At 38.5% G+C, this 14,895-nt stretch overlaps 1 pseudogene across 1 annotated transcript in view; it reads right to left on the reverse strand.

Annotated features, from left to right (window-relative positions):
* LOC149185601 (chromatin remodeling protein EBS-like) overlaps positions 1-14,895 on the reverse strand; it is a 165,281-nt pseudogene that overhangs the window by 74,384 nt on the left and 76,002 nt on the right. The window lies entirely within an intron of this gene.

Raw genomic sequence — 14,895 nt, forward strand, 5'->3', positions numbered from 1 at the left:
AACAAGAATAGGTGGAATAATGAAAGAGATATGAAGCAACTTATGCTACATGTGACGAATCTATAACTGTAAAGATAGCAAATCTTACATAAAGCTGAGAACATTGTTTAATGCAACCAAAAACCATAATCTGAAATAGCATGTGCTACAAACTTAAGACACACTTGAGAATTCAAGTCAGTTTGTCTTGTGATAGAAAGATTCCAACTTTTGTTATCTCAATCAACATATGATATGCCGAAATCCAAATAAAGAAGAATGATGGCAAAGACTCAAGACCTCGAAGACAAATGAGAACTGAGGTAAATGGAGATTTAATCATTTAATTAATCTTAATTTTGAAGCATTTAGACATCTCAGTTTGACTACAAGCATACACAAGGTATCACTAACTACAGAATCTAAGTGAATTGGTTGGAAGCAGAATGCTTCTTGCTGACATGAAAGCTACCTCAAAATGCTAACACTGAAAACATCGATACCCTCATAAGACCATGAGTGGGATGAGTATATGATAGAATACTTGGATTTTTCTAACATGACCAAATTATGGCAACAAACCCTAAATATACAGAGACTTACTAACCCCAACTTAATACTACAGGTTGGGGCACCACTGCCTATTCTAGGGTCTTAAAACGATGAATAAAAAGAACTGAACCGAAATAGACAAAATTGAAAAGAAAGAGAACCCTCAAAAGAAGTCCTGGTTCTATGGACAGCAGCCAAAGAAATTCCAATTTCATAGAAAATCAACCATAAGAATCAGAAATAAAACAACATTGAGGGAATTATCCTAGAATGAGGAACGATGGCCAGTATAGATGTTTGAGATGTGGATGTTGTACCCTTCAACTAAGTATCCATCCTGAATTGTATTCCTTCAAGCGTTTTAGCCTTGGATCTCTGATTATGTTGTGGATAGACCAAAGATGTCACCAAATGGGCTGAGGAATGGAGATTGTGGATGCAGTGGAGCTAGACTCACTCCAAGAACCACTAGATGAATAGACTTCTCTTCACAAAGGACTTCTCATGATCATGCCTATGCCAACAAAACCCTCATCAAGCCCTCCGAGTTCCTATAGATAATCATGTACTCTATAGCCTAAAGGTTGCTGCAAAAATGTGTGTCACCATACATTTGTCCTCCATCAAGCCTGTTTTCTCTGTATGATTCTATCTTTCTATGTCAAATGCAAACTCTTCAGCAATGCCGTCAGACTCATCCAAGACTTGCAAGCAAGTCCTGACAAGTTTGGTTGAGTTGTTCGTAGAACAAGTACTCACAAAATACTCATGTTCAGACTGGCCGTAATTCCAAAAGTCCTTAAGAAAACATGGGAAAACCGGAAAAAGTCAAGAATATTAATTTTTCTCATACCAGATCTGATTTATTTCACTTCAACAATTTATTAAAACCCCAGAAAATATTTATCTCAGATGTTGCTATATTTGCCAAAAAATAAATACACTATAATATTAACTTAAAAATGCAGCGGAAATAAAATGAAGAGATCAATCACACCACAACAGAAACTTTACACCCAATACAATTTTCCTTCATTAAATTTCTTGGGAACATTTGGGTTAGACGCACAGAGAACACATAGAAAAAAAATACAGTTGTTGGATACCTAGAAACTCAGTGCCATTGGGAAAAACAGTCTCAAGGAATTCAGCCTCCAGAAATTGAACCACCTGAAGAAAATCATCGGTAGAGAATTGTTGAAGTTATTGGTAGCTTCAGAAGGTCTTCTACATGAGCTTGGTGTCTTAGGATGTAGAAGATGGATGATTTCCTCTTTAGGTGCTTTCTTGGTGGAGTAAGTGATTTATGACTTCTTTCCTAAGTCTGACTTAGGAAAAGCACAATAAATAAAGTAAATTAATTATTGTAGACTATTACCATCAATGTGTTAGTTTTTGGTGGATATGGTAGCATCGAACAAGTGTTCTAGAATCGGATGATGCTAAGAGGCTAAGGAACATGAGATCTCCAAAACCTACAAAAAGTTTCGCAAGATAAGCTTGGGAACACTTTAATAAAATTAATTTGTCATAATCAAAATATTTCCCAAGTCTAACTAAGAAAAAGTGGTAAATTAAAGTTAATTAATTAAGGATGATCAAGATTGCTCTAGAAACTTCTATTGATGAAGTCTAATTAGTCTTAGCCATCGATGGAAATTAAATCGTGGCCGTTGGGACTCCAACAAAGAAATTATAAGAGCAGGTCAAAGGGCTTGGAGATAGCATTAGTGTGATCATTTTGTGAGAGGCAGATTCAACTACCCACTTCGCAGTTTTCACTGAGGGCGCAGTTTTAGCCAGAGGGAAGGGCATCGGAGAGAGGAAGCAACAAAAAATTTGGGCGCAAGATTTCGGAGAGTTTTCCATTGATTTTCAAGTGTTAGAGAGATAGGAGAAGGGAGGTCGAATTATCTGCAGATAGCGCCGCTACAACCAGTGCAATTGATATAGAAACCCCAGTTCGAGAAGCTGGAAGAGGTTCGATTTAGTTATCGAAGGTCACAAGAGTGTTCCGGAGGCAGAGCAAATTCCTTCCAAACACAGAGGGAGGCAGGACGTCTCAGTTACAGGGAAATTCATGGTTGTACGTGTTATCAAACCAGCTCAAGAAAAGATAGAAAAGATAGATCAACGCCTTAGAATTCAGCCTCTTCGAGGGGGCAACCTCCTTTACATTACATAAATGAACAATTCTTGGATAATACAAATGACAAAACCTCCTTTCTATATATAGGAGTCTAAGAAGTCACAATATAATCCAGCCGACCTAACAATAATAATATAAAGCCACAAAAATAACAATAGAGGATTCTATGGAGCACAGAAATAACAATATGGGGGTAATAGGGGCACAACAATATAAATAAGGGGTATAACTACAATAGTAATGGGGTAATCACAAGTATTATAGGGACCCAACATGCCCCTCTCCTTCAAAAAAGTGTTGTCCTCAACGTTTGAGTAGTTCTGGATACTTCTGCATAAAATTCTCGTCCTCCCATGTGGAATCTTCAGCGGATAAGTTCTTCCACTTGATAAGGTACTCTGAAATTGATCGATTTCGTAGCTGTCGAGTTCTTGTTTCTGTGACTGCTTCCGATTCCAATATAATTTTTCCTTCCTCGTCAAGTTCTGGCAATATTGTTTGAATTGGGAGCTTGTCACCTATAACCTTCTTTAAACATGAAACATGGAAAACTGGGTGCAATCGAGAAGCTGCAGGAAGCTCCAATTTGTATGCCATAGTACCAATCTTTTGCAACACCTTGTACAGACCATAATACTTTGGTGATAATTTATTATCCTTTTTAGCTTGCTTTAGGGACATTTGCTTATATGGTTGCAGCCGTAGGAATACCCAATCACCTACATCAAAACTTCTTTCACTGCGATGTTGATCTGCCTATTGTTTCATTCTATTTTGTGCCAACACGAGGTTATCCTTTAAGAGTTGGAGGACTTGTTGTTGATGTTCGATGTGGTGTTCCACTGCCTGAACCTTAGAATTTTCTCTTAAATATGATGTGATGGATGGTGGTTGATACCCATAAAGTGCCATAAATGGGGTCATTTTTTTAGTTGTATGGAAGGAAGTGTTATACCACCATTCAGCCAGAGGCAACCATTTGACCCATTGTGTTTGTTTATCAGATACAAAGCAACGAAGATATCCTTCCAAACATTTGTTTACTATCTCAATTTGCCCATCAGATTGAGGATGATAAGATGAGCTATGAGCTAACTAAGTACCAAGACAAGAAAATAATTCTATCCAAAAATTTCCAGTGAAAATGGGATCTCTATCACTTACAATAATCTTTGGGTTTCCATGTAGCTTTTGAACTGTTTCCATAAATGCAGTAGAAACTGTACTGGCTTTAAGTGGATGTGATAATGCACAAAAGTGTGCATACTTGGTAAGTTTGTCAACTACCACCATGATGACACTCTTTCCCTCAGACTTGGGTAAACCTGTGATAAAATCCATTGAAACCTCCTCCCAACGTTGGCTTGGAATGGATAAAGGTTGTAATAGACCCGGTGTCTTAATTGTTTCAACTTTATTTTACTGGCAAACCAAACATTCCGCCACAAACTTTTGAATATCTGATTTAAGGCCATCCCAAAAAAATTCCTTCTTAACCCTGTGGTAAGTTTTTAAAAATCCTGAGTGCCCTCCTAAGGGAGAAGTGTGCAATTCCATAAGAATCTTTTGTTTTAGCTGGGAATTCTTACAGAGGTATAAGCGATCTTTGTACCATAACGAATCATTTTTCCAACTAAATGTATCAGAAGTACTGGAATCTTGTTGTAGCTTTCGAATAAGTGCCCACACTTCTTCGTCATTCTTCCATTCCTCCCTTGCTTCGTTTATCCAATCTGGTTGGATAATAGAAATGGCACACAACAATGCTTCCACATCCTCATCCTTTCTTGAGAGTGCATCTGCCACCACATTTTGCTTCCCTTTTTTGTAGATGATTTCAAAGTCATAACCCAGCATCTTTGTGACCCACTTTTGTTGCTCTTCAGAGGATAATCTTTGTTCTAAAAAGTATTTAAGGCTATCATGATCCGTTTTTACCTTGAAGTGTCTTCCCATTAGGTAGGGTCGCCATTTCTTAAGTGCATGGAGTATTCCCAACATTTCCTTCTCATAAATAGCTTTGCTTAAAAACTTTCCCTTGATTGGACGACTTTCAAAAGCAATGGGTCTTTCAAACTTGCATTAGAACAGCACCAATTCCATTTCCTGAAGCATCACATTGCACAATAAAGGATTTTGTGAAATCCGGTGTAGCTAAGACCGGTGCTTGGCACATTGCCTCTTTAAGATGTTCAAAGGCCTTTCTTGCTTCCGGAGTCCATGAAAATGAATCTTTCTTCAATAATGTTGTTAGAGGTGCTGCTATTCTCCCATAATTCTTAACAAACTTGCGATAATACCCTGTCAACCCAAGAAATCCTCGCAGATGCTTTATGGATGTGGGGATTTTCCATTCCTTAATGGCTTTAATTTTGCTAGGGTCTACCTTAACTCCTTCATGAGATACAATATGACCCAAATATTCCACCTCCTGGACTCCAAAGAAACATTTGGATCTTTTTGCATATAATTGTTTCTCCTCCAATAGTTGTAGCACCCTGTCAACATGTTCAACATGATCCTTCCAAGACTTGTTGTAGATTAGTATATCATCAAAAAATACTAACACAAATTTTCTAAGGAATGGTTTGAAAATTGAATTCATCAAACCTTGAAATGTTGAAGGTGCATTCGTAAGGCCAAAAGGCATGACCAAAAATTCATAATGACCCTCATGAGTTCTAAATGCCGTTTTCGGAATGTCTTCAACCTTCATTCTGATTTGATGATATCCTGAACGAAGATCCAACTTGGTGAAGTAAATTGATCCATGCAATTCATCCAGTAATTCATCAATAACAGGAATGGGGAACTTATCTTTAATAGTGAGCTTATTGAGCTCCCTATAATCCGGACACATGCACCATGATCCATCCTTCTTGTGCACCAATACTACTGGAGCTGAGAAACAACTTTGACTCAGTTGAATTATACTAGCCTCTAGCATTTCTGTAACCATACGTTCAATTTCACTTTTTTGGACATTGGGATATATGTACGGCCTAATGTTTGGAGGAACACTTCCTGGAATCAGATGAATAGCGTGATCATGATCACGCATAGGTGGGAGACCCTTGGGAGTCTCAAATACCTTGGAATGATTGTCCAGGACTTTTTGGAGATCTGGAGAAATAGATGATTCCAATGTGGAAACATCTAGCGAGCATAATTGTGCAATTACACCTCTTTGCTCCTTTTTTAGAAGCTTTGTAATACCATGAGAGCTGATTATCTTTCCTGGTTTCCCTGCAATACCAATTAATTCAACTTCTTTTCCTTCCGTAGAAAATTTGATGAAAAGTTCTTGAAAATTAAAAGCTATTGTACCCAAGGATTGTAGCCATTGGACTCCTAGTACAACATCCGCACCTCCCACTGGAATGGAAAGCATAGGGCTAGTCAATACATATTCTCCCATGGATAGCTTGATATTATGGCACTTTCCAGAGCAATTTATTGTTCCTCCATTTGCAATCATCACTTGACACTCTGGTGCTGGATATAGGAAGCAATTCAATTCTTTTGCTACCCTACAATGAATAAAATTGTGGGTGCTTCCTGAATCAATCAACACTATTACCTTTTTCTTCTTGATTTGTCCTTCTATCTTGATGGTTTGAGGAGTGGTAATTCCTGCCAATGCATTACAAGATATGGTCGGATTTATTTGTTCTTCATCTAGGCTTTGTTCATGAAGTATATCTTCTTCTTTTGACCTTTCTTGCTCCTTTTCTTCTTCCTCTTCACAATCTATGTAGAATAATTTCTTCTCAGCACACTTATGACCTTTAATGTATTTGCTATCACAATTGTAACAAAGCCCTTTTGCTCTTTTTTCTTCCAATTGTTGTGGTGTCAACCTTATAGGTTGTGGAAGACTAGGGGCAACAACACTTCCGTCTTTATAGTTGTGAGTGGTATGCTTCCTGGTTGCCATAATTTTGCTTTCCATTTTTCTTGCTAACCTGAATGCCTTCTCTAATGAATCAGGTTCCCAAAGGCGAACATCATGTTGGATATTATCCTTTAAAGACCCTATGAACACATCAATCCTATGCTCCTCTGGAATATCTTTTACCCTTATGTTCAATTTTTGGACTCCTCAATGTGCTCCATTACTGAACCCTTTTGTTTGAGACTTATCAATTGCCTAAAAAAAGTGTTGCTTTTTGTATCTTCATAACGTGCTATCAATTCTTCCGTAAAAATTGCCCAAGTGATAAATTGTTTACGAGAGCAAAGCCATTGATACCATACAAACTGATTTGGTTCCAAATATATAGTTGCCATACGTACCTTTTGTGCATTTTGCACATTATTGAGATCGAAGAATTGCTCCATCTGTAATATCCATGTGGCGGGATCCTTGCCATCAAACTTCCTCATATCGATTTTTGGAATATGGTGATTCTTCGATCCAACATTAGCGTCTATGGAATCATGATTAACATTTCTTTTGTTCTCATCATGAGTTTCATTTACTACCTTTTCACCATTAGTGACCCTTTCTTGTAGCAACTTCTTCAATTCTTCCATGTCTGTCTTCATATCTATCTTCAAATCTGCCATGTCTCTCTTCAAATCTGTCTTCGAATCATCCATCATAGCTTCCATGCCCTTTATCTTAGATTCCACGTCATTTATCTTAGATTCCACGCCACTTATCTTAGCTTCTGTTAGCTTTTGTGAGCGTGACATTTGTTGCACTTGTTCTTATAATTTTGATATATCATGTAGCATTTATTCCTCTTCTTCATGGGTCATGCTAGAGCTTTCAGGTTCCTTACTAGGTGTTTGCATTTTCTTTCCTCGGGGCATCAGTTGCCGATAATAATGCTTTACTATGCCCTTTGAATTCCGTTAAACCAAGCTTACACAAAAATATAAAAAAAAAACTACACACCTTTTTTTTACTTTATAGAAGCTTGATATTGAATCTGATGTATCTCTGTAATTTTGGATCATCCAATTCTGAAATTGCTACCTGTAGTAGCCTTCTGCGTCCTCTTTCCAATGCCACAAGTCTGAGCCAAATTGGATTCTCCAAGGAAGAGTTATGTGAAATCTCCCACAATGACTTGTTTTTAGACTGGTTCAGTAGAGCGAACTTGTACGACGTGCCACGCGTCAATGTTTCAACCTTTGAATCTGAAACACACACACAAGAAACTACAGTCCGTCATCGTTCTGTACCTTCTTACGAAATTTCAATCCAATCCCCAGAGAGAAAGTTATGACGATTTTCCCCAGGTCACCTGTTTTGAATGTAATTCAGGAGTTTGCGAAAAGACCAACTTCCTCAAGATCATATCTCCGCAAATATCGCACGAAAAGCTCTGAAATTCGGACCCAAGGTTCAGCGCGATTTCTTCTTAAATGGGTTTTTTTTGCGACTTCTGAAACGTCACAGAAAAAACGTTATAGCGAAAATGCCACGATGACCTATTTGGAGCAACGAAACCCTAGAATCCAAAGCTCTGATACCAAATGTTATGAAACCAGCTCAAGAAAAGATAGATCAACGCCTTAGAATTCAGCCTCTTCGAGGGGGCAACCTCCTTTACATTACATAAATGAACAATTCTTGGATAATACAAATGACAAAACCTCCTTTCTATATATAGGAGTCTAAGGAGTCACAATATAATCCAGCCGACCTAACAATAATAATATAAAGCCACAAAAATAACAATAGAGGGGTTCTAGGGGCACAACAATATGGGGGTAATAGGGGCACAACAATATAAATAAGGGGTATAACTACAATAGTAATGGGGTAATCACTAGTATTATAGGGACCCAACAGTACGATTGGCTTCAGAGAGGGAATGTGCATTTCCAGACCATTAGTGGAAATTGCTAAGAAGTAAGAGTGGTTGGAGAGAGGTCGATTTGATCACATAAGGAGATAATTAATCTCCATATATTTTGCCAGTGTATTTTCGAAGGTTTGCCACTTGGGCAACTAGTTGTACTTATTTTCTCAAATTGTTGCATAATAAAATAAACCCTCATTTGTTGCATTGGTTTTCCCTTCTAGGTTTTTCTGGGGACTTTTAGTCCAAAATAACTGTGGTAAATTTTATGTCTGTGCATATACTTCTCAATTCCTATTTTATTTCTGCAACATATTTTAATCGGTGAAGAATTGCATTGTAGTTTATTCGCTAATTGTCGTTAATAATTTAACAAAAGACAAATAAACTATAAAGTTAAGAGAATAATACTCAGTTGTTGCAGTCCAGCGAATTTTCACACGATGGGAGTGTTAATTTGGTTTTAACAGGGCCCTCGGAAGTTGCACCCGCCACCCCATATTTTGCATGAAATGTTAACAGGGGCAAGACATGCCCTGCCTTCGCATGCACGTGCATGCGTTCTAACAATTTCCACGAGAGGAGCTGAGGGATGGTCCTCAACCTCTTGGTTCTACGGTTCAGTTAAGCTTGAACGTGTAAGTCCCATCGTGTTGTGGTTGGTGTCTAGATTAGAAAGCTTGAGAGCAGGGCGTAAATGCATATGTGAGCTTAGAGTCAATGCGTTGGTGTTAAACTATGGTATGTTCTATGCTTATAACAGTTTACTTCTTTTTATTATTATATTCCAAAGATTAGCAATCACATGTACATAAAGTAAAGTGCAGATAGAACATTAAACGATCGACAGAAAACAAGCCAAGACAAGAGACACAAGATGTGGCGGCTAGCCAGGGACAAGCCCCACAATGTGTGGGGAAACCCTTTGATCAAATCTTCTTTTATCTTCAATAATTCAGCAGAGAGAAATAGTACAATAAATCTGATTTATATCAACAGTAGCAAACCCTAGATCAGCAGCATCAGCATTAGCGGCTTCATCATCAAACTAGGGCAAACGATATCTCACAAACCGACCGTCGGATCGGCTTGATTCCACCACCAAAAGTTGCGGCTTTCAAAGGAGGTTCAAATGAACCTACAACGTAATTCAGATGAGGAGATCTTCTAGTCCACGCAGGGAAAACTTTACTTATGCAGTTGCATCTTCAATTTCAGCAGCTTTCGGATTCAAACTAGGGCAGTCGATATCTTGCAAACCGTCCGTCGGATTGACTTGATTCCACCACCAAAAGTTGAGGCTTTCAGAGGAGGTTCAGATGAAGCTACAGCGCAGTTCAGATGAGGAGATCTTCTAGTCCACGCAAGTCAAACTTTACTTCTGCAGTTGCAGCTTTAGATTCAGCAGCTTCCGGCTTCAAACTAGGGCAGTCGATATCTTGCAAACCGTCCGTCGGATTGACTTGATTCCACCACCAAAAGTTGTGGCTTTCAGAGGAGGTTTAGATGAACCTATAGCGCAGTTCATATGAAGAGATCTTCTAGTCCACGCAGGTCAAACTTTACTTCTGCAGTTGCAGCTTCAGATTCGGCAGCTTCCGGCTTCACATGTGTGAGGGAGAGACCATTTTCTACGCAGTAGAGAAGAGACTCTTTTCTGCGCAGTAGAGAGAGAGAGATGTGATGAGATGAGTGAGTCCAAATGAGGAAAAGTCCTCCTATATTTATACACAACGTTGGTGTTTGAATAGATGCGATTGTTGAGCTTTTGAGCCTACATGAGTTGTAAGTCAGCTTGATAATAATTCCATAATCAAAATAAATTCATATCTCCATGAATATTTATCGGAATCGGATGATCTTTATATCAATCCTACACCTCTCGACGAGACGAATCTAATAAAAATATTATCAGCCATGAATAAGATGACCCACATGAAGTTTGGCCCTAGTTGCCAATTTTAACAGTTGGTCTTTCTAGACATCTGGTCGTGTGCTTGGATGCTCGAGGATTGCTTTTTGGAAGGGTCGTGTGGATTTTCAATCTTCTTCACGGAGCAAATTCTCAAGTTATATCCTTGTTATTCTTGGTCTATTTCTTTTAGTGGGCAATCATGTCTAGGCTTAGAGGTTTAGGGTATGAAGCACTATGTCTTTCCCAAGTCTGGTTTGTTTAAGTTAATTCAAGCTCTGGTGTCAATTTGTGCTAAGATGTTGGTTTGTGGTCATCGCTCAAGACGCAAGCTAAAGAATGTGAGTCTAGTCCAAAGTAAATTAAAGTGGCTCTGTAGGGTTTGGTGTAGTCTTAGGTTGGACTGACTTTGGGTAGTGAAATTTGGTGGGTGGGTGTGTTTCACTGTGTTTCATAGTCTGTTGGTCCTTTTGTTGGTTTTCTTGGGGTTCAATGGTCAATCAAGAAAAGTTTGGGGAGGAGGTAGTCGCTCCTATCTCAATTGGTGTGTCGTTTATGGAGTTTGGGTCTAGCATCTAGAGTTTTATGATGATTTAGCCTGTTGGTTCCTTGGTCTTGTTGGCGTTGGTTCTAGTTCGTTCTTGTGTTCCTATGAAAGTATTAGCTTTCATATCAATTGTTGGAATTTCGCCCCTTATTCAACCATGCCACCAAGGCAAAGGAGGAGGAGCAAACGAGGAGGTGGTCGCCGAGTCCAGCGAGGACGGTGTGGTGCCAAGCTTTTTGCTTTAAGTGAGTCATGCAAGAAAGCAGTCTAGATGTCCATTTCCATTACATCCTTGATTGGCAACAAGAGAAATTATGGATCTGTTGCACTCATTTTGTCAAAGTTTCAAGGAAGCAGATGTAGCATATTTTTCTTCAAAGGATCGAGATCATCAGCCATCAGTGCTATGTTATTATAAACCCATTCTGCAATTTTTTTATGTAAATGATGTTAGTAAGACCAAAAATGTATGCAACAACCTAAGTAAGCCTGCTATTTTGGCGAAAATTTCATCCTAGGATGATTTTCGTCTCACTGAACCATTTATGTTTTTAAACACGGATAATCGGAAGAGTTTTTCACTCCAACATCACCCCAAAGCTAGGGTTGAATTTGTTGTCAAAGTCTTAAGTAAGTCTTAGTGTTCTAGTCAAGTCTTATGTAAAAGTGATTTGGGAATAATTTAAACTAATTGGATAACTTATTTTATTACAAATCACTTGCTCTACTAGATCATATTGTATCATAGAATTGGATGTGTAATTTGAGTGTCTATACCGAACAGGTATTCCCCCTTTGCAGGTTGAAAATGTAATAATCTTATGTAAAAATATTTTGGTGCATGGTCTCTCGCAATCAGAAACCATGGCTAAAGTATTAGAGGGTGGAAAAAATGATTAATCCCCTCAAGTGTCAATTAATTAATTTTTCTGGCAAAAATAAATTAATCCTAAGCCAAAAAATTAATTAATTAGAGTCAAAATTAAGTTGATAGAGAAAGTAAATTCTCCAAGTTAACAAATTCATGGGTCTTGAAGGAATTAATTTTTGGAGGTCCTCCACAAAGAGAATATTGGATATTTCAAGAAAAATTGGACCCTTGGACCTTGTTGGTTAAGTCAAAGTCAATTTTTTTATCAAATTAACTCAAAATAATTAATTTTGAGCTAGTAGAAAGAGATTAAATAAGAAATTCAAAAATTCCTCAAAAATAAAAATTCAACGGTGGAGATTAAAAGATAATCAAATATTTTTGGACAAACGAGATTATTTTGACGAGGATCAAGCCAACTAGCCATTATTTTTCCACTTGGAAGATTTATCTATAAATTAAAGAGTCATTTGTGTCAAAAGCCATCTAATGTTTGACTAAGAAATTTCTGTACAAAAGTTGATGTAATACTATTATCCCACTGGGAACGTTTATTTGAATCATAATAAAGATTTTGGGGTGCAGTTCATGGTTTTCAGTGTTCATTGATTTGTAATATGTGTTGGGTATGAGCTTTCCTATATTGTACTTAATTTTTTTAAGGTTTGTTTTTCATAAGATGGTGATAAGAGCGTTATATTAATAGATTTTGGGTTTATTTTAGGTGATCTGATTCGCCATATGACTAACAAGCTTTCATGAAAGAAATATATAATGTTTGTTGGTTCTCCAGCCCTTGAGCTCCAAGTTCACAAACCATGGACATGAACCGACCTTGTTTGGACTTTAGATATGTTGCGATTTATCTAACTTCACTCAGGGTTTATTGTGCATCTAATTTTAAAAGTATTATTAGCCATTTATCAAGGAAAAAACTACATAAAAAAATATTTCTCAAAATTCGTTTTAAAAGCATTGTATATTTGTAAATTTTGTAAATTATTTCTAATTGGGGTTTTAAGATTTTTGTATATATATTAAGGTTTTGGGTGTTTTATCTTAATTTTGCAGGTGAGATCAAGTGAAGGAGCTGGAATAGAGCTATATCTAGGCCCTTGATGGTAAGATATAGTCTCCAAAAATTTGTGCAGAGCTAGCCATTGAAGAAATTGAACAAAATTGTAGATCTGAACTTTGAAGGAAATTAATTTTTCTGAAGTTGGGGTTTCATTTTTCAGCCATCCCAGGACCAGATCTAGCCCTTCTAGGGCCAGCATTAGCCTCCTTCCCCCCTGCGTTAGCGTAAAAGCCTCTTGTGTCATCTTTTAAGGCCTTTTTTGGGCTAGTCATACCCTCTAAGCACCTTGGCCTGCCATTTTAGCCCTTGCATAAAGGGTTTTAACCCTTTTCAGGGTTGGTCGTGGGCCCAAGAGGCCTCGGCCCCCTTCTTTGCCCTAGAGGACTTGTTGTGGCCTTCTAAGCCCCTTAGGGCCTCTTACCAACCACTTTGTGGGTGATATGTCCAAGAGACATTTTTCTCCATGATGGACCTCAGTTGGCAGCCCCCTGCTAGCTCGTTGTGCTATTTCTCTGCCACCTGAGCTAGCCATGTGGTCCCTCACCGACCTGTATTGATCGTATGTTTGAAGGTGGGCCTCCCGAATTTGAAGTTATGTCCAGTTATTTGGTAATTGAGTATTGGGTTTACTTATAATGAATACTTCTTAGTAAGGATTGATGGGGGGATTTGGCAAATTGGATCTTAGTCCTTTATTGAACATTTGGTTCTAGGGTGGTACTACTTGGGAAAACCCGACTTTGGGTTCGTGGTCGCGCTCCTTTATCCACATATATTACTCCCTTTCCATTCCACATATGGGTCTGTGGTCATTTATCCCACTTGGGTCCACATTCCCATTCTAGGTCCACATAGGGCCAACCTCCCTATCCCCTTGCCCCCACATTGGGTCAGGCCTAGAATGATGCCCCAAAGGTTGAAGCACCTAAAAGAAAAAAGCAAAAAGCATAATTGGTCACATTTAACTAGAAATTGCACCACAAAATTCAAAATATGGTTGGGACAAAAATAATTAGCACATGGGAAAAAGCCAATACATGATCTCTTCCCCAATCCATGGTCATCAACCTGGTTCCATAGGCCCTAGATGAGCCTCCTTTATCATTCAGGAACGCATGATTGTCCCAACCCCTGGAGGGCAATGAACCGCCCTACCTAAAAAGGGGTAATCACTCCTATATCATACACATCATGCGCTTGTCCTTTGAGCCCCAAGCAGTTAATTAAAGAAAATTCATAAAAGGCAAAGGCATATAAAGAAGGGTGGATAAATCAAGGTTGGGGCACCTCATGTACCACGATTGCTCCCTCCTACACATTACATACTCAGGTGTGGGCTTCCCCTTATCTAACTACCCATATGCCCCAATATGTGACCCAAGGTTGCCCCTCTCATTCCCTACTCTCATTACTTGCCACCTCCATTACAGAGATGTACCTTGGACATACTATCCCCTTTAATGGTTGAAACCTCCTAATAAGGTACTTGGTTAACCCTCTTTGGAGTTCGGAGACACTAGCTGTTCACTCATACCCACTGGGAGCACCACAAGTCTACTACTTGGAGAACAAGGGGCCAACCCCTTGTCCATCGTATTCCGAAGAATTTATTCCTTAGTATAGCACTTCAAGACATTACTAGGCCTTTGGAGAGGGCCCCACGAGAAGTACATATTATTATTTGGCCCCTTGTGAGGCTTACTGTTACACTTGTGAGCTAGTTTGGTGGGCTTGTCACCAATAGGGGTTTTATTTGCACATTATTTTATCAATAGGGGCCACTGTAGGCCCATAGGCTAATTTGAATTCCTTATGAGGCTATATATTGATGTTAAATACATTCATTTGCATCACGACTTAACTTGGGATCTCTCTAATCATAGAGAACTTCGCATTTTTTCCTTTGGAGGATATTTTTTGGAGATGGATGAATTTTGACATATGGATTTGGGTTATTTTTCCTGTCTTCGAGCTTTGTCTTGCAAACGAGA

Source organism: Pinus tabuliformis, chromosome 3_1 (genome assembly GCF_031772625.1).
Source record: "Pinus tabuliformis cultivar Carrire ecotype Pingquan chromosome 3_1, CPIR1, whole genome shotgun sequence".
NCBI lineage: Eukaryota > Viridiplantae > Streptophyta > Pinopsida > Pinales > Pinaceae > Pinus > Pinus tabuliformis.